Raw genomic sequence first — 20,696 nt, forward strand, 5'->3', positions numbered from 1 at the left:
CTGACCGTACTACCACAAATTTTCTATATACTGATGTATTTCCAAAAAAATTTTACTTTAAAAATCATTAGAAAAGCTGGAGTTTTCCAAGAAATAGGGGTCTTGGCAGCTCAGGCAGATTCTCAGAAAAGCATCTGGGAGGAATCACATGGTCAGAAGTCAGTAGCTTACAGCTTCAGACATGAGAGACGTGAGATCACCTGGGCTATTCAGGCTTAGGGGCACTAAGTCACACGAACCCAACTCCTAGGAGGCTGAGGTGTAACTAAAATACCAAAATAATTCTTCTATAACGAGAAAAACCAAATGCCAAGTGGATCTACATATTTGAATTGGCAGGTTAGCAACTGCTGCAGGCAAACTCAGGTTATAACTGAAAAGTTGCTTCATAAACAGACCATGACAGGTCTCTTCCGCACCCTGCTGAAGACATGCCAAGATACTTTTCTTTCCCCTCCATCTTCCTAGCCTCCTTGCAGACCGCTCCCACATTCCATTTTCAGGCTAATTACAGTTCATATACATTCCAGTGCTTTTTCTTTCACAGCTTAATCTTCTCTGAGAATTTTAAGCTCTTGTGGTTAGAGTGTTTGGAGCCAAAATGCTTAATTACCAAGGAAAAGGAGTCGCCACAGACCTAAAATCTACACAATACTTGGAGAAAACATATTTTTGGAGTAAAAATATATAAGATTTTCTAGAGGTAAAAATACTTCAGACATTTATCAACAGATATTTCCTAAACTGTTAATAACTTGTTGATATGTTAAAAACTGAATGTGCCATGTCATAGTCAGGTTCATGTGTCAACTTGGCCAGTGGTGGTGTCCCGTCATCTGGTTGGGCAAGCACTGGCCTTTCTGTTGCTATGAGGATATTTCATTGACTTAAATTATGTCAGCTGCATCCACAGCTGACTGCGTTTGTAATCAGCTAAGTGGCGTGCCTTCTGCAATGAGTGATGCCTAATCTAATCAGCAAAAGGCTTTTAAGGAGGATTCAGGAGAGACAGTCATTCTTCTGGAGCCTCTCCTGTGGAGTTCATCCAGACCCTTCATTGGAGTTGCCAGCTTCACAGGCTGCCTACAGATTTGAACTCTTCCATCCCCACAGTTGTCCAGCCAGCCTCACCTGAGAGCTTGTTGCAGACTTCATCAGAGTCACCAGCTTGCAGCCTGCCCTCCAGACCTGGATTCTACATTCCCACGGTTATGTGAGAAACTTTTATAAACTTTCTATCTATGGATATCTCTTGCTAATTCTGTTTCTCTAAAGAACTCTAGCTAATATAGCTTGGTACTGGGGGTGGTTCTTAAGAAACAGAGTTTTTTAAATGGGTTTTTAGGATTGGTTTTCTACTCTGGCTAGACTGAAAGTCACTAAGAACTCTGATTCGGGTAATTAGAAAGACACTGCCAATCCACGGCAAGAGAGATAGTCAAAACGTCACTGTTGGATCCTTCTAATGCTTCGCTTGTATGAAGCCAGGCTCAGGGGGATAATGTTTTTGACACCTTTAAGGAGTTTTGTGGAAATAGGAGATATAGAGATGTTGGCTGGTTGTTGTTAGACACGCTGTATACATTAATATATAGGGAAAGGGATGGGCTTAAGGCTACAAATGAGAAGCTTACACGCCGTCTGACAAATATAAATGTTCTTGAGTACCTTGAAGGAAAATCTTGTTACCTGTAGCTGTAGACTTGAGATCTCTGAAAATCAGACTCAGAATCTTATTGTTAGAGTAGCAACTTTTCAACATAAACTGAAATCTCAATCTTGCATGGTGTCTGCCCTTAAAGTGAGGGTATTGACTGGAAAGGAGTGGGACCCTGAAAAATGGGATGGTGACATATGGTTGGTAATGATGTCGGTGGAGAGGATGAAACCCTAGGTCATAATGAGTCATCTCTAGAAAACCCTGTAATAGTCTGCCCTGAGGACATAGTCGTCCCACCTCCAGCCTGCCCTGAGGAGTTGGCCCTCAACCTCTATCTGAAGGGATTAGCCCTGGAGTGATTATTCCTGTTTCACCAGATGAAACTGCAAATAAATGAACTGAAGCAAGTGGCTTGGAAGATACTTCTAATTCCTTTCATGACACACCTCCACCACCCTCATTTCTTCCACACCTATAACTAGACTAAAGTCCCAACAGGCCCCTAAAGGTGAGGAACAAACTATCACACATGAGGAGGTACGTTATACTCCAAAAGAACTGTATGAGTTTTCCAATTTATATAGACAGAAATCAGGGGAATATGTGTGACGATGGATTTTAAGAAGGTGGGACAATGGTGGGAGGAATATAAAGCTGGCTCAAGCTGAATTTATTGATATGGGTCTACTAAGCAGAGATTCTGCATTCAGTATTATAGCTTGAGGGGTTTGAAAAGGCATTAACAGTTTGTTTGGATGGTTGGTTGAAACTGGATCAAAAGGTGGCCAGCATATTCTAAGGTTGAAATGCCAGAACTGCCCTGGTATAATGTAGATGAGGGGATCCAAGGGCTTAAAGAGATTGGAATGTTAAGTGGATTTATCTTGAAAACTACTCTTATACCCCAGGAATGTCTGGAGGATGTATCTTTTACCAGAATTTTATGTGAGAAATAAATTTGTGAGACTAGCACCATCATCCCTGAAGAGCTCTGTAGTCGCCCTTCTTTGTAGGTCAGATATTACTGTGGGAACTGTTGTCACTGAGATGGAATCCCTGAACACAATGGGGATGATCAGATCCGACTTGGCAGAAGCCAGGTGGCAGCATTTAATTGCCAAAGACAAGGTGGACATGGCTATCATAATGGACAGCAGACTCAAAGCAGGAGTCAAAATAATCTGACTCACATAGACTTGTGACATTGGCTAAGTAATGGGGTACCTAGAAGTAAAATAGATGGGCAGTCTACTAAATACTTGTTTGAGTTGTATAAACCAAAGAGTTCTAGATCAAGTGAACAGAAGTCTAACTTGAATTACAAAAACAGTCATGGCCCCTTAAACAATTTCCAAACTTGAGACAGTTTACAGACCCAGAAGACCTTGAATGAGGGGGAGGCCAGGTCCCTTTGGGGGAGGACCCTGTCACACTGCCACAAATTTATACTGTTAATAGTTCTCCAAGCCTTCCCCAAGGAGACTGATAGCCTTTTACCAGGGTGTGTTAGTTAGATTCAGTTGTCAACTTGGCCAGGTGAGCATACCTAGTCTTGTTGCTGCGGACATAAGCCAACGGTACGTGAACCTCATCTGTTGCCAATTACATCTGCAGTCCGCTAGGAGGCGTGTCTGCTGCAATGAGTGATGTTTGACTTAATTGGCTGGTGCTTAAATGAGAAATTGCAACGTAGCATTGCTAAGCAGCTTGGCATTCCTCATCTCAGCACTTGCAGTTCAGCCCGGGCCCTTGGAGACGGAGAAAGAAATCACCCCGGGGAAAGTTGTTGGAACCCAGGGGCCTGGAGAGAAGACCAGCAGAGACCATCCTGTGCCTTCCACGTAAGAAAGAACCTCAGTGGAAAGTTAGCTGCCTTTCCTCTGAAGAACCAACAAAATAAACCCCCTTTTATTAAAAGCCAATCCATCTCTGGTATGTTGCATTCCGGCAGCTAGCAAACCATAACACAGGGTAACTGTGTGTTGGGAAAAGGAAATGATCAGATATTTGGGGGATTATTAGACACTGATTCAGAAGTGATATTAATTCCAGGGGACCCAAAACCTCACTCTGATTCACCAGTCAGAGGGGGTGCTAATGAAGGTCAAGTGATTGATGGGGTTAGGTCAGATCCATCTCACATTGGGTCCAGTGGGTCCCCGGACCCATTCTGTAGTTATTTCCCAAGTTCCAGACTGCGTAATTGGAACAGACATACTGAGCAACTGGCAGAATTCCCACATTGGCTCTCTAACTCATGAAGTGAGGACTATTATGGTAGGAAAGGCGAAGTGTAAGCCACTATATAACTGCCCCTACCTACAAAATACTAAATCCGGAGCAATATCGGATTCCTGGAGAGATTGCAGTGATTAGTGCCACTCTTAAGGACTTAAACAATACAGGGGTGGTAATTTCCACCACATCCCCATTCAGCTCTCCTGTTTGGGCTGTGCAGAAAACAGATGGGTCTTAGAGGATCACAGTGAATTACTGTAAGCTCAACCAGGTGGTAACTCCAATTGAAGCTGCTGTTCCAGATGTGGCATCATTGCTTGAGCAAATCAATACATCCCCTGGTACCTGGGATGCAGCTACTGATCTGGCAAACACTTTTTTCTCAATAGTTGTTAGTAAGGACCACCAGAAACAGTTTGCTTTCAGTTGGCAAGGTCAGCAATATACTTTCGATGTCCCACCTTAAGGGTATATCAACTCTCCAGCCCTAAGTCATAATGTTGCCTGCAGGGATCTTGATCATTTCTGCCTCCCACAAGACATCCACTGGTCCATTATGTTAAGGATATCATGTTGTTCGGACCTAGGGAACAAGATTAGCAACTATCTAGACTTATTGGTAAGGGATTTGCATGTCAGAGGATGGGAGATAAATCCAACAAAAATACAGGGGCCTTTCACCTCAGTGAAATTTCTAGGTGTCCAGTGGTATGGACATATTGAGATATCCCTTCTAAGGTGAAGGATAAGTTGCTGCATCTGGCCCCTCCCACAACCAAAAAAGAGGTACAACGCCTAGTTGGTCCCTTTGGATTTTGGTGACTACATATTCCTCATTTGGGTGTGTTACTCTGGCCCATTTGTTGAGTGACCAGAAAAGCAGCTAATTTTGACTGGGGACCTGAACAAGAGGAGGCTCTGTGACAGCTCCAGGATGCTTTGCCACTTGGACCATATGATCCAGCAGATTTAAGGGTGCTGGAAGTGTCAGTGGCAAATAGAGATACCTTTGTCAGGCTCCTATAGGAGAATCACAACATAGATCATTAGGATTTGTAGCAAAGCCTTACCATCTGCAGCAGATAACTACTCTCCTTTTGAGAAACAGCTTGTGGCCTGCTACTGGGCCTTAGTAGAGACTGAATGCTTAACCATGGGCCACCAAGTTACCATAAGACTGAGTTGCCCATCATGAGCTGGATGTTATCTGACCCAGATAGCCATAAAATTGGGCTTGTGCAGCAGAACTCCATCATAAAATGGAAATGATATATATGAGATAGGGCTAGAGGAGGTCCTGAAGGCACAAGTAAGTACATGAGGAAGTGGCCCAAATGCCCATGGTCTCCACTCCTGCCACAGTACCTTCTCTTTCCCAGACCAGAGCTATGGCCTCTTGGGGAGTTCCTTACAGTGAATTGACTGAGGAAGAGAAAACTCGGGCCTGGTTTACAGATGGTTCAGCACGATATGCAGGTACCACCCAAAAGTGGACAGCTGCAGCATTACAACCCTTTTCTGGGGTGTACTTGAAGGACAGTGGTGAGGGGAAATCCTCCCAGTGGGCAGAACTTCGAGCAGTGCACCTGGTTGTTCATTTTGCTTGGAAGGAAAACTGGCCAGAGGTGCGTTTGTATACTGACTCATGGGCTGTTGCTAATGGTTTGGCTGGATGGTCAGGGACTTGGAAAGACCATAATTGGAAAATTGGTGACAAAGAGGTCTGGGGAAGAAGTATGTGGATAGACCTTTCTGAGTGGGCTAAAAACATAAAGATATTTGTGTCCCATGTGAATGCACATCAGAGGGTGACTTCAGCAGAGGAAGATTTTAATAATCAAGTGGATAAGATGACCCGTTCTGTGGATACAAGTCAGCCTCTTTCCCCAGCAACTCCTGTCATTGCCCAATGGGCTCATGAACAAAGTGGTCATGGTGGTAGGGATGGAGGTTATGCATGGGCTCAGCAACATGGACTTCCACTCACCAAGGCTGACCTGGCTACAGCCACTGCTGAGTGCTCAATCTGCCAGCAGCAGAGACCCACACTCAGCCCCCAATATGGAACCATTCCCCAAGGTGACCAGCCAGTTACATGGTGGCAGGTTGATTACATTGGACCACTCCCTTCCTGGAAGGGTCAGCAATTTATTCTAACTGGAATAGACACATACTCTGGATATGGGTTTGCTTTCCCTGCACACAATGCTCCTGCCAAAACTGCCATCTGTTGACTTACAAAATGCCTTATCTATCATCATGGTATTCCATACAGCATTGTTTCAGATCAAGGAACCCACTTCACAGCAAATGAAGTTAGAAATGGGCACATGATCATGGAATTCTCTGGTCTTACCATGTTCCCCATCATTTAGGGGCAGCTGGATTGAGAATGGTAGAATGGCCTTCTGAAAACTCAATTACAGTGTCACCTAGGTGGCAATATCTTGCAGGGCTGGGGTGATTGACTCTCCTTCTCCAGGAGGCTATGTATGCTCTGAATCAGCGTCCACTTTATGGTGCCATTTCTCCCATAGCCAGGATCCATAGGTCCAGGATTCAAGGAGTGGAAAGGGTAGTGACACCACTCACTATTTCCCCTTGTGATCCACTAGGAAAATTTTTGCTTCCTGTCCCTGCAAACTTGAGCTCTAATGGTCTACAGGTTTTAGTTCCAGAAGGGAGAGTGCTTCCACCAGGAGAAACAACAATGATTCCACTGAACTGGAATCTAAGATTGACACCTGGTCTCTTTGGGCTTCTCATGCCCCTGGATCAACAAGCCAAGAAGGTGATTACTTTACTGGCTGGGGTTACTGACTCTAACTCTCTGGGGAAAATAGGACTGCAACTATACAATGGAGGTGAAGAAGAATTTTCTTGGAATATAGGAGATCCCCTAGGGCGTCTTTTAGTACTACCATGCCCTGTGATTAAAATCAAGGAAAACTCCAACAACCCAATCTAGGCAGGACTACCAATGGCTCTGAGACTTCAGGAATGAAGGTTTGGGTCACCCCACCAGGCAAAGAACCTGGCCTGCTGAAGTGCTTGCTGAGCGTAAAAGGAACATGGAATGGGTAGTAGAAGAAGGTAGGGATAAATATGAACTTCGACCACATGATCAGTTACAGAAATGAGGATTGTAATGCTGTTTTGTTCATGTTATAGCATTTAAGTTGTAAAATATCAAGTTTAAGAGTGAATATTACCCAAGGACTTGTACCCTATTCTGGGGAGATTTAATGCATTTCTGGTTGTACGTGGGACAGTTGAGTATTGTTAGGCAAGGGAAAAATGTGTCTGTTATTGTTTTCTATTTAGAGATTAAGTATGGTTTAAGGTGATGTGTATAACTGCCAAGTTGACAAAGGGTGGACTGTCATGATCAGGTTCATGTGTCAACTTGGACAGTGGTGGTTCCCAGTCATCTGGTCAGGCAAGCACTAGCTTGTCTGTTGCTATGAAAACATTTCATTGACATAAATCATGATTACATCAGCTGTATCCACCGCTGATTACATTTGTAATCAGCTAAATGGAGTGCCTTCTGCAATGAGTGACACTTAATCTAATCAGCAGCAGGCTTTTAAGGAGGATTCAGAAGAAACAGTCATACTGCTTCAGCTGGTAAGCCTCTCCTGTGGAGTTCATCCAGACCCTTTGTTGGAGTTGCCAGCTTCACAGCCTGCCCCACAGATTTGGACTCTTCCATCCCCACGGTTGTCCAGCCAGTCTCTCCTGAGAGGTCGTTGCAGACTTCACCGGAGTTGCCAGCTTGCAGGCTGCCCTCCAGACCTGAACTCTGCATTCCCACGGTTATGTGAGACACTTTTATAAACTTTACATCTATGGATAGCTCTTGCTAATTCTGTTCCTCTAAAGAACCCTAGCTAATACAGCCAAGAAATAGTGGAAAGGAGAAGGAAGTCAAACATAACAGCAATGCAAATAAATAAATAAAATAAAATTTTTACCCAATTTTATATATAAATTATGAGACATATAATAGAACAATAATGAAGCTGTGAATAGAAGCACTTGGTTTTCAACTGTGTAAAGTGTATTAGGGAACAAAATTTTAAGCCCCTGAATTTGTAGTGCTACTCCTGACTGTTCTCAATGGATATCTCTGTTCTGTCTGAAGCCCACTCCTATCAAATTTCATACAGAATCCTATGCTTCAGGAGTCACTAATTATACTTAACCTAATATTTCTATCTTTAGGCACCCAAGTTATTAAAAATGAGAACTCTAATTATCAATTATATATCATCTTAACTAATGTTTTCATCATTTTCCAAATGGAGGAGATGAACTGCATACCATATATAAAGCCATCATCTAGGCTGAGAAGGAATATGCAGAACTTGCCCGTCTATGCAGACATACCTCCAAGTTAACAGCCTTAAAGGGAGATGTAAATATACAGACCATAGGCCTCTGAGTCTGATCAAGCTGCTTCTACAGCCTCTCCCAACTCATTTCCTGAAATATTGGACTTTGAACATTATACTCTCATAACACCAAACTTTGTGCAGTTCTCAATCATACTGGAGGCTGTTCCATGCCTCACTGCCTCTGATCATGCAATTCCTGCTGCCTGGACTCCTGTACATCCCACCCTTCATCCCAAAGTCAGAATTATCTGTGAAGATTCAGCTGTTTAAGGAGGCCTTCCCTTTTTACCCCCACCCTACATTAGGATGAGGATACAGAGTCGAAGAAAATATATATTAAACTTTTTCAAGGATAGGGATAATCTTATCATATTTTTTTAAACCATAAAAAATCCAGCTTACTAAAACATGCTAAGTTTTTAAATGGATATCTGGAGAGAGTAGTTTTTACTTCCTAACCCTAGTTTATTCCAAAAAAAAAAAAAAAAAAAAAAAACTAATGGCCCTGTTAAACCAACAGATACATTGTCTTTCCCCAATTTCAGTAAAAGCACATGTGCACATGCACACACACACATTCACACACTCACGCGCATGCACACACTCACATATATACTTTAGTTCCCTCCATTGTCTGCCTATGGATCCCTGTATAACACAATGTCTGGCCCATGATAGGTTCTCAAATATTTATTCGTGATAGATAAAGAATAATTAAGGAAATATAGCAACATGGGTAAATTAATTGTGAAGACAGGGGTTAAGAGGAAACAGACTTGAGAAAAAAAATTAAGCTAGATAAAGCCAATTAGAGAAGTTTTCTGAAAAAAGTTAATTTTTTATTTAATGAAGAATAGAGTTATAATAGCTATAATAATAATAGTGACAGGTAACATTGATTCAATGCTTGCTATTTGGCAGGAATTATGTAGAACTCTTTATAAAAGTATATTCTTTTTAATTGTTATAACAGCTATGATGTGGACATGATTTCAAATTTATAGAGAAGGAAAGTGAGGCTCCAAGAAGTTAGGCAACTTTTTCAAGATCTGCAGGTACAAGTAATGAAACTGGAAAATGAACCCATTTTATAATTTGGCTTGAATGGGGAAGTGTGGAATGGAAGGAGAAAGGCACTGGGTGGCAAAAGAACATCACAAGCTAGAGCAATGAGAGGTCTATCTTTATTAAATTTCAAACAGGAGAATAAAATGAAAGTTAACAACATCAGAGGACAGAAACTTCAGAGACCCAGTGGGAGAAACTCTCTGGATTTCTGAGCAGAAAAATATTTCCATAATGAAAACCATGCTTGGGGAATGCTCTTTTGAAAGGTACATGTATAGGAATATTGGTGGTCAGAGATACAGAGCTTGGGTAGAAGATTTTTATAAGATACCTGGGCATGATTACAGAGGTCAGGGCCTCTTTCTCAGTTCCCTCTCCAGAAATTTCTCCCTGACTCCTCCAAACTCTGACAATCTTGATGAAAGTAGTTTTTTTCATCCTGGGGCATTTTGTTTGTGCCACAAACTAGGTTAATGATACCTCGATAGAGCAGCAGAGCACTATTCACCAAATTTTTAAAAAACACTCTTTTACAACTTGTAGGCCAAATTTATACTCTAGAAAATTCAGTGCCTGGAAGCATTTATAGGTACTTCATGATCAAACAGCACACATATTTCTTAACACCCTATTTACCAGAAAATCCAATTATTTGTAATTTATTTGTAGCATAACTCAGTTGCTTTGACCTGTACCTGAAAAACTGGCTCCAAATATCAAAGGTGTTTTGAGAGCAGCACCCTTTATTTCACAGTGATCATTCATATTTACAAAAGAAAGCTTCTTTAACTTTCAAATCTGTCAATTAAATAAAATTATAAATTAAATTGCTATTGCTGAAACCAGTTGAAAATCTGTTCATACCCTAGATGAATCACTGAATTATTACCTCGTTTCTGTCATATAAATGCAACTGAATATTTTCCAACTTTTAAACTCATTTGTAAACTACTCATAAAAATGAATCAGTGAATTTAAAAAAAAAATTTGTTCTTTTTATTCTTCAATTCTCTGCTGACCACAGAAAATTTACACATTCCCTTATATTCTCCCCTTCCCTTCCACCCTCTCATGTATATTAAAGAGTTGCACAAGATTTGATAAAACACTTGAGGCTTCCTTTGGTGGTGCTGGCCTAAATATCTGCAATAGAATATTCCCTAAGAAGAAAATTCCATGCAGGCAGTGTTCTGACAATCGCACTTAAGACTAGGGTGAGGGAAGGAGAGTCCATAAAATCAGCTTAAGGACAAGAAAGTCTGTGTTTATATAGAATCAAGTTCCTGTGGAATAGGAGAAAATATATTTAAAAGTCAGAACTGTCAAATACTTGGAATTTTAAAAATTTGAATACAGAATATCCCTATTAACGAAGAGGTGCCCTCTATAGACATTATTCTTCATGAGAAACTTTGTGACCATGAGTCACAGCAAGAGCCCACAGCTGGGTCCATCCTGTCACCTGTATTATGCCATGGCCTCTTTCTCAGTTCACTCTCTAGAAATTTCTCTCTGACTCCTGCAAGGTTAATGATACCTAGTAAAAATCCAAGAAGTATAATAAGCAATGGAAATCTCTGCTAACTAAGGTGCATAAAATAGTGGACTTAAGAATTTGGTACTATTAAAGAGGAACTGATTTTTGTTACTCATAATCTTGGCACACTTATTTCCCTCTGCAATGTCACCACAAACTTAGCTAGCCAATCCAAATTATCATACACTATTAATTATGAAACAGTACTGAAATTTTACGACAAATGAACACAAGTTTGAAAAGAATTCCATCTGGTGGTATTTACATACCAGGTTCTTTATTGTCAAAATAAGTACACTATAGGGTGGACCATGGTGGCTCTGCAGACAGTTCTCACCTGCTGTGCAGGAGATCCGGGTTTGATTTCCGGTGCCTGCCTGCCCATACAAAAATAAATAAATAAATAAAAATAAGTACACTATAATATGTTCAGAAAGAAAAATACTTTTCAGAATCAGAAGGATTTTGATTAATTATATGAATCCACACGGATGGATTCACCTTTTACCTGTGCTCACCAAAGGGGAAGCTTTTAAGGTCACACATTGATAAATTGTAACAAAGATGATTCATAATAATTATAAAGATGTTACAATTGAGCTAATATATTAACATTGCGAGTTACTCAGTGTCCACTGAGTCAATCATTTAACAAATGTTTGTTGTATCTATAATGTGCTGGATGCTCTGCCAAGTAGAAAAGACAGGGCAGGGAGAAGGTGAGCAAAACAAGATACATCTGCTGTCTTGACAAATAGAAATATGTTTCAGATTTTACACCAATACATTTAGAATTACATTTAGAAAGAAACAGACACAAGAGGTCAAGAGTGAGTTGTAGATGAGTATGTTAGTTAACAAATGAACAGGACATCCATTTAAAGGATTTCAAAAGCAATTTTTTTTCTAAAAAACATGCCAAATAGGGCAGGCCACCATGGCTCAACAGGCAGAGTTCTCGCCTGCCATGCAGTACGATTTCTAGAGCCTGTCCATAAAAAAAAAAAAAAAAAAAAAAAAAAAAGTACCAAGCTTCCCAGAGGGTAATATACTGGCAATGAAATACCCTTGAATCAAAGAATAACTGATAAAATGCTGAGATCATCTGTTCATTTCTGATAAACCAGAGCTACTAAGGAAATCAACTTGAACACAAACTCATGATTAATGTACTATTCTAAGACTTCCAAGATTACACTCAAAGACCAATAGGTAAACAATTCCTCACGTTTTGTCAATTGTCATGAAAAATATTATAACAGCTCCACTGAACCTGTACTCTAAACCTAGCCTGAACCTCCCATAACAGTGTGCACAGGGGCATGCTGGGGAGAGAGGCATCAAGAGTCCAGGAAGAGGCAAAACCTTTGGATTATTTAGAAAACTACCTTTTGTGCTCTCCTCAGCAGCACATATACTAAAACTGGAATGATACAGAGAAGATTAGGAGGGCCTCTGCGTAAGGATGACATGCAAATTCGTGAAGAGTTCCATATTTTTAAAAAATATGAAAATAAGAAAAGAAAAAAAAAAGAAAACTACCTCTAGCAACAATGTCTGTTTTGCAAAAGACAGCAACTGTTATTTGACTTGCCTAGAGACTTAGCTTAATTTTTGCTATGTAGTTTCGGATGTCACCAGCCAACCCAGAGACAGCTAGATAGTCTGGAAAGAAGTCAAAACTGGTCATGCAGCATATTAGGTATGAAGGTGAAAATATGTGAGTATACAAATTTATTTCAGAGAGTAAGAGGAACACAGTCCAGGGACCTCTGAGTCCTGCCTCTCCATGTGGATATGCCTGTGTCCTGGCCAGGGAAAGGTGGGTGAAATCAGTGAAGGCCAATTAACAGGGGAAAGAGAAGCCAATTCTAAGCGAAAAATATGTGAGCACACAAACCTGTGACAAACAGGGAAGTCCACTGGGTGAAGACTGAGCTACTACCTGCTGAAATATGTCCAGTGGCAGCCCATTCTGATTAGAATACAATTAAAACTCCTCACTGAGGCTTGAAGGCTTTACATAATCTGATTCTCACCTACTTCACTGACTTATCTCCTTCCACTCTCCCCTCTATGCAATCTTCAACTGTAAATTTGACAACCACATTGTTCTCACACAAAACACTCCAATTTCATCTCTACTCCAGAGGGTTTGCAGATGCTATTCTTCCACCTAGAAGGCTCCTTGGTTAGGTCTTCTTCAAGGCAAAATATGAGCTGGTCCTTGAAGGATGAATAGGAACTTCAGAAAAAATATATTCAGAACGAAAAGAACTTTTAGCATACAATGATTATAAAAAGTTAGAACCTTTAATTACTGGCTTCTTCTTCTCATTCATGTCAGTTCAAACAGAACCTCCTCAGCAAAGCTTTCTCTGATCTTGCTCTAAGGTAGGCTCCTGGACCCCTTTTCTATCACACCCTTGTATTAATTGTCTTTGTAACACTTATTCTATTTGAAAACATGCTTATTCATTTTTATACCTTGTTTACTGACTATCTTTACCACAAAAACATAAGATCCATAATAAGAGCAGGGGCTTTGTTCCCCTTGTAAGAAGCTGGCCCAGCACTCAGAACATATCCTGCTACATGGTGGGTTCTCAGTAAACGCTTTTTGAACCTGAAGTCCCAACTTATGGATGGTCATGCAAGAAAATGCCCAAGTCGCAGTGACCCATGACTGACCCACTGCAGCCATACTAACTCTATACTAACTCCACAACCTGTGAAAGGTGAGAGTAACCTCACCACCTTCCTCTTCTTCTCCTCCTCTCCTCAAGATCTTTTCATTCTCAACTAGACTGAAACTAATTTGGTGATTAAAGAACCTTTAAAGAGCAGATCAGATGCTACAGAACACAACAATGCTATGTTTTAGCTCAGGCATGGGGAGGAGGAAAGAAAAAGGCGGGTGGGGGAATCTCTTCACTAAACTTCTGAGTTCATGACAAGAAAATCTCCTCTGGAACGGGTGATTTCCTTAGCTACTACTAAGTGGGAACAAGCTGAAGACATGTTCTTCCCCATTTTCACATTGGTGGAGGAAAGGGAAAGTCCCTGGTCAGATGCAGAATGTTACAGCAGTAGAAAGGGGACTTGGTCATTCCCCTCTGGGTGACCAAAAGCTCTCCAAAAAAATGAAATACAGACATGGGAGGAGACACAGCTCCCACTGCCCTTACTCTCATACCTAAATCCCAGAAACTCATCCCTCTTGGTCCTGCTCCTACAGCAACCAAGTTCCTGACCAAGTCTGAGGGAGTAGTGTTTGGGAACTATGATATGTGCTGTTATATACTGTAATCGGGGCTGACATAAGAGAGAGGTTAATTTCAACCGTGAGGGTGGAGATGTGGTCCTGAAGAGTCTCCTTCCAAGCAATATATGAGTATTTTGAAGGATGAGTAGGAACTTCAGAATGAACTATATTCAGAATAAAAAGAACTGTTGGAATACAATGAATTGTATTTAACATAATTTGGCAGTTTGGAGGCTGTTATCTACCCCTAGAAAAGGCCATGTTCTTTCAATCCATTCCTGTGGGTGCAGACCTGTTGTAGGTGAGAACTCTTCTTGGGTTATATCAATTAAGATGTGACCCAGCCCCCATTCAAGGTGGGTTTTAACCTTTTGCTGAGTCCTTTATCAGAGGATAAAGGACAGAAAAAGCCTAGAGAACGTAGGAAAAAACCCTGAAAAGGTAACAGAGGACCCACAGAAGCTCAGAGAGGAAGCCACTGGAACTAGAAACGGAAGGCAATGAAACCTAAGAGAAAAGGACGAGAAGATGCCAGCCATGTGCTTTCCCATGTGATGGAGGTATCCTGGATGCCAGCAGAACCTTTCTTCAGAAAATGTGATGCCTTGAGTTGGACATTTTCATGGCCTAAGAACTGTAAATTTTAAGTTAATAAATCCCCATTGTTAAAAGCTAACCCATTTCTGTTTTACTGCATTCGGCAACTTAAGCAAAACAAAATACACAATCTCCTGGCTTTGGCCAAATACAGCACACTTAAGTGACACATCACGGATGTGGATAAGAAAGATGATACCTTATTGGTAAAATTCCAAAGTTGTCAAAAGGAAAGGAAAACAAGGCATGAAGACTTCCTATTCAAAACACCCAGTCCAAGTAGTAATTATGAAGGCACATGCCCATCAAGGTGTGTGTGTGTGCATATATAAAAATGTGTGTAGGCACAGCAAAGAAGAATGAGATGTACAAAGAATGGAAGAACGTTCAAAGAACATATACTATGGAGATTTCCTGGTTTGCTGTAAGGCAGAGGAGAAGCCAGAACTTTATGCGATCCATCATAAGTCACTTAACATAGGGCAGTCTCAGTTTTTTCAACTATAAAATGGAGCTTGAAAGTCCTGTCTCATAAGGTTGTCAGGAAGGTTAAGTAAACTGGCATTCATGAACATACAGGGGCTCATGGTGAGGGCTACACACATGTTCCACATTACCCTCTCTCAGCTGTTTGCTATGTCTTGCCTATAACACATTATTAAGTAGATGTCTGAGCTATCTGGTAATCTGCATGGTAAACAGATGTAGCAAATCTATCAGGGACAGTTGGAAACACTGAATTATTTCATTTATCACCCAAGATCTCACATGATGTGGGACACTGATATATCTCTATAACAGAAAAGAACAGCTGTGATATTAAGTCCTATGAGAAAACTGGAGAATTACAGTTTCACAAAGGATAGACTGATGTTTCCTTACGGCATATCTTTTTTTTATATATATATTCATCATCATGAACATTTCTTAGAAAAGAAAAAATTTCAAATATACCATACCCCTTGCCCCTGCCCTTTCATTGACCACTAGCATTTCAATCTACTAAATTTATTTTAAAATTTGTTCCCCCTATTATTTATTTATTTTTAATCCATATGTTTTACTCACCTGTCGATAACCGAGATAAAAGGAGCATTAGACACAAAGTTTTCACAATCACACAGTCACACTGCGAAAAATATATCATTATACAATCATCTTCAAGAAACATGGCTACTAGAACACAGCTCTACATTTTCAGGCAGTTCCCTCCAGCGTCTCCATTACACCTTAACTAAAAAGGTGATATCTATATTATGGGTAAGAATAACCTCCAGGATAACCTCTCGATTCTGTTTGTAATCTCTCAGCCATTGACACTTTATTTTGTCTCATTCCGCTCTTCCCCCTTTTGGTCGAGAAGGTTTTCTCAATTCCTTGATGCTGAGTCCTAGCTTATTCTAGGATTTCTGTCCCACATTACCAAGAAGGTTCACACCCCTGGGAGTCATGTCCCCCGGAGAGAGGGGAAGGGCAGAGTTAGCCCGTCATGTTGGCTGAGAGAGAGAGGCCACATCTGAGCAACAAAAGACATTCTCTTGGGGGTGACTCTTAGATCTAATTTTAAGTAGGCTGAGCCTATCCTTTGCAGGATTAAGTTTCATATGAACAAGCCCCAAGATTGGAGGCTCAGCCTGTTGCTTCGGTTGTCCCACTGCTTGCAAGAATATCAAGAATTCTCCACTTGTAGAAGCTGAACTTTCCCCTTTTCTCACCATTCCCACAAGGGGACTTTGCAAATACTTTTTTATTCACTGTTCAAATCACTCTGGGATTTATCAGGGTATCACTCTGGACAAACCTACAAAATCTCATGCCCTACTCAAAGTTCCATGTACTATGGTATTCAATTAAGCTGTCCACATAAGTTGTGTTAGGAAATGCACTAGTCAAAATATAAATTTTGCCCCAAATAAACATTTTTTTGCTTTAGTCTCACACATAAGCTAAAGTTTTAAAATATAAATTACTATCTATTTTCAACACCCTGCAGTATTGACATTCCGCTGCTCTTTCTCATGTAAAAATATTTTTAAATTTTTACTATTAGTCACTATCATTATACACTCTAGGCATTCCTAGTTATACCATCTCAGTCTTTATTGTCTACCTTTTCTTCTGATTTCATTTGTGCTTATGGTATATCTTGTCAATAGCATTCTTCTGCCAATACTGTCTATTCCTTTCTAAGCCTAAAAGATTTTTTTTAATTTGGTGTACAAATTAAATATTTCCAATAAATCTAAGTGCAACACAATCAAAATAGCTGTCCCATTTCCTTGTATCATTACAAGACATGGTACAATATGGGACTTTGACATACTGGGAATCTGGTAAAAACATTGCTCAAGGGAAGGGCGGTCAGGCAACTCATAAAACCCTCTTTCCATTCATATTGACGATTAAGCACAGCTTTGGAAGCCTGGTCAGGGTAATACAAACACTTTGTAGAAAAGTTCTCTTTTTATAAACCAAAATTGTCCTTATCTAATCTGGCTTTTTAGCCTTTTTCAGAGAAGGCTGACCAGATTAAACATCTAAGGGTATTTCTTGCAGGTCTTGGTATGAAAAGCAGTTTTAATGAGAAAGATAAAGAAACAATACGAATCATTTTATGAATGTCAAATCCTCATGCTTTCAACGGAAAATATCCCTGCAGCCAAAATATTTTACATCTCCATGTAAATAAAACGACAGTTTTATGTTCTGAGGCTGGGAGAGGAAATGTGAGGAACGGAAAGTCAAATATTCCCCCAGTGTAATAGTAGCAGCCATTGGCTGAATCTCAGCCTGAACCAAGGCAACTCAAGTTGCTACAGGACACTTCGACCAGAGAGGGCGAGGAACTTCCAGCGGAAGCGCGGCACCTTGAACCGTCTACCTAAACCACAGTATTCAGGCGTTGCTCTTAAAGCAGATACTAGTTTTGAGTTTAGATCTTAAGAATTATCAGGTTTCTGATACGCTGGTGCTTGCGATGTTTTTCTCACCTTCCACATACTATTTTTAAACATTACCTCTGAACACTAATCCCCTCCCCTCGCCCACGCGTGTTCTAAAAAATTTCTCAGAGAAGGTGTTTACAGCTTGTTTTTGGTTCTACAAATAGCTTTCTATACATTTTCTCTTAAACTAAAATTACATAAAAGGATTGACGCCGCTAAGGGAGCTCTGAAACCAGCAGCCGCAAAATGACAAGTTACTTGTTTCTTTCTTGAAAATTAATGGCAGCCCAAACACTGCAATTTTCTCACCACCGCCCTCCCCCCCCCTCCCCAAACTGCCTCGGTGCTTGTTTTGTTAGGTCTAGTTCTACAGTGGCGGAAAGAAGGGTTTCAAAGAAATTTTTCTAAGGGAAAAACTAGAACCTTCCCGGCTTCTGCGCCCTCCTAGCTTACAAACCCTTTCATAAGTAAACAATGGTGAGCCAGAAGCCCGTCAACTTTGTAGGTTTCTAGGGCGCGCAACCTCCCACGAAATAAGAGAAAAAGGAGTCCGCGAGCAGCTTCCTCTAGACGACCATTGGCCCCCCGCCCCTACCGCCCTCTGGGAGGTAGATCTGGAGCACCCCAAGCTGGCAAGGTGAACCTCTTGCCGCCCGCGAGATCCAGAGCGCCACCACACCTCCTAACCCTAGGGGCCTCGCTGAGCTCAAGAGCGCACACAATGCGCCCTACAGCCGAAAGGGTGTGTGGAGGGGCAGTCAACTAAGTGGGCCCCTGCCTCCACCCTCAGTTTCAAAGGTTGCAAAGCCCGAGGATCTAGGCAGCACAGACTCCAGGCCACCCTCACCTTACCCCAGGTTTCTACGCGAAACCGGATACCAGTCCTCCTAACCCCCATCCCTGCGACGCAAACCGCAGTGAAGCCGGTGTGGGGAGAGTTACCAGCCAAGGCCCAAGCGCGTAGTCCGCAGCGGAGTCGGGGAGTCCACACCCTGGGGCGGCAGCCTCCGGTGCAATGTGAGCCGGCCACACGCCGCCAGCCAGCTCCAGCCTCTGCCGTGGCTCCTTCTGCATCAGGCCGCCCAAGCCCGCGGCCGGCGGAAACTGGAGGAAGGTGGCTTGGGTCAAGATTGTGCACAGATACATTCACCCCGGACCTGGGCCGGGAAGCGAGGCGGCGGAGTGCGGGAGACACCCACTAACCCGCTTGCTTCCCGCCGCGCCCTGATCCGGCTCTGCGCTGACTGCGCGGAGCTCCCCAGGAGCCTGGGAAAGCTTCTCCCGCTGGGCGGCAGGAGCCAGATGCGCCGTGACCAACGCCTCACAACAGTTCACGAAGGAAGGTGCAACACGGGGGAGGCTACTGGAATACCCATCCCCCCAGGCTGCGAGGCGAAACGCCTCCGAACCCCTACCTTTCTCGGGAGGGGAGGTCACCAAACACGCGCGCCCTTGCAGGGTGTTAGGGACTGGAAAATCACCCGGGAGTGAAGGCGGGGGCGGTGGGGGTGGGGTGGGGTGGGGTGGAGAGGTCACGAGTGGCTTCAGGACAAGGTAGGAGGATCGATTTCCACAACCAAGAAGGCCCTCCCATCCCCCCGCCCCTCGTATGTTTGAAAAGCTGTAAGGGCAAAAGTGAGGGGCCCGGATACCACCCTTCCCCAACGCGGCTCTCCTTCCCCGTGGACTGACGGATGGCAGAAGCAAATACAGAGGCTTGGCGCACCGGGGACTGTGACCCAAGGCGGAGCAGGCAATTTGGACCTTGGCAGAAAAGAATGAGTACCCAAGATGGTTGAGTATTGCCTGGCTCTGCCCTTCAAGGTCAAAATTTGCTGGTGTTTTTTAGCTTTGGAGATTTTAATTTAGGGAGCACAAAGTGAAGACATGCATTTTTTTTTTCCTTTTTAAAGTAGTTCTAGTAGCTCTCTCTGGAGACAAATATATTAATAATAATATTCTCATATTTGTATGATTTTGAATAGTTTTAAAAACTTCTGTATTTGTCAAATAATTCGTTGTCCAGTAACACTCAATAGCTCTAGGCTTTGGGCACTGAGTGTAATCACATGTGATCAGATGACCCCATAGTCAAAAACCGGAGACTTGGGTCTAATTCAAAATCAGTGATGTTAATGCGCTGTAATGAAGTCCATCATCTGTGATGGATCTTCTAGCTTTTTGTCTGTGTAACAACAATTTTGGAAAGCAGCTCTTTTTATTTTTCCCTTTTTACTAATAAAAAATCTGCAAAGATTCAATTAAAGTGGAGAAAGCCAAAATAATTATATTCCTTGCCTTTGCTACAAATTTCCTTTGACATACAGCCACAGATTTTGTAATTTTAAACGGTTGTGGCTCCTGAGACATCTGGTGTAGAAGATGTTTGGGGAGTTTGCTCATCTGGCTAATTTGCTCATCTAGCTAATATTTTTTACAGTTACTTTGCTCTTTTAGTTTCTCCAGAGTTTGTCCTTGCCTTTCTCTTGCTTGTGATCAGCAAAATTAAATGCATATGGCACTTCATCACCCCTGATTTTCCCAGCCTCTTTTGACCTGTGAAGTCATATGCTAAAAGGGAAAGGTCACCCACGGTCCTTAGATGACATTTGTGCTTCTTAATATTCATTGGTGGCTAAGGAGGCAACTGTTCTCCCTAACCTGGTTCAAATTCTGCCTCCTCTACAGACCCGTTCCATATCTTTGGGCAGGTTACTTAACCTCAGTATGCTTCCTTTTTTGTCATCTGTAAAATGAGACATTACTTAACCTCAGTGTGCTTCCTTTTTTGTCATCTGTAAAATGAGACAATGCATAATGCAACGTCTCTTGAATGATTGTTACAAAGATTAAAATAGGTGATGGTATAAAACTGACAACATAGTACTTGGCATAAAATGATTAACACAGGAAATAAATGTAGACTCTAAAATAACTCTAAGAATAATGACTACCAGTCATTGCCACTATGAATCAGCTCTGTGTG

General features: G+C 41.8%; 1 protein-coding gene and 1 non-coding gene across 8 annotated transcripts in view; one reads left to right on the plus strand and one right to left on the minus strand.

The window, feature by feature from the left end:
- Nucleotides 1-19,216, minus strand: part of ST3GAL6 (ST3 beta-galactoside alpha-2,3-sialyltransferase 6) — an 83,554-nt gene extending 64,338 nt beyond the window's left edge. For 2 of the 7 annotated variants that reach the window (XM_077118623.1, XM_077118626.1), the window contains exon 1: nt 18,653-18,766. The gene's annotated coding sequence lies outside the window, so the exon portion shown is untranslated. Of the gene's footprint in view, nt 1-18,562; nt 18,583-18,652; nt 18,815-19,125 lie in introns of those variants that run through there. The other 5 variants (XM_077118630.1, XM_077118624.1, XM_077118627.1 and 2 more) reach the window with 5 other exon arrangements.
- On the plus strand, nt 12,297-12,403 carry LOC143648944 (U6 spliceosomal RNA). Its single transcript, XR_013158841.1, has one exon. It is a non-coding gene; the product is annotated as a U6 spliceosomal RNA (small nuclear RNA).
- Nucleotides 19,217-20,696: the final 1,480 nt, after the last annotated feature.

The sequence above is a fragment of the Tamandua tetradactyla genome, chromosome 10 (genome assembly GCF_023851605.1).
Source record: "Tamandua tetradactyla isolate mTamTet1 chromosome 10, mTamTet1.pri, whole genome shotgun sequence".
NCBI classification, from domain to species: Eukaryota; Metazoa; Chordata; class Mammalia; order Pilosa; family Myrmecophagidae; genus Tamandua; species Tamandua tetradactyla.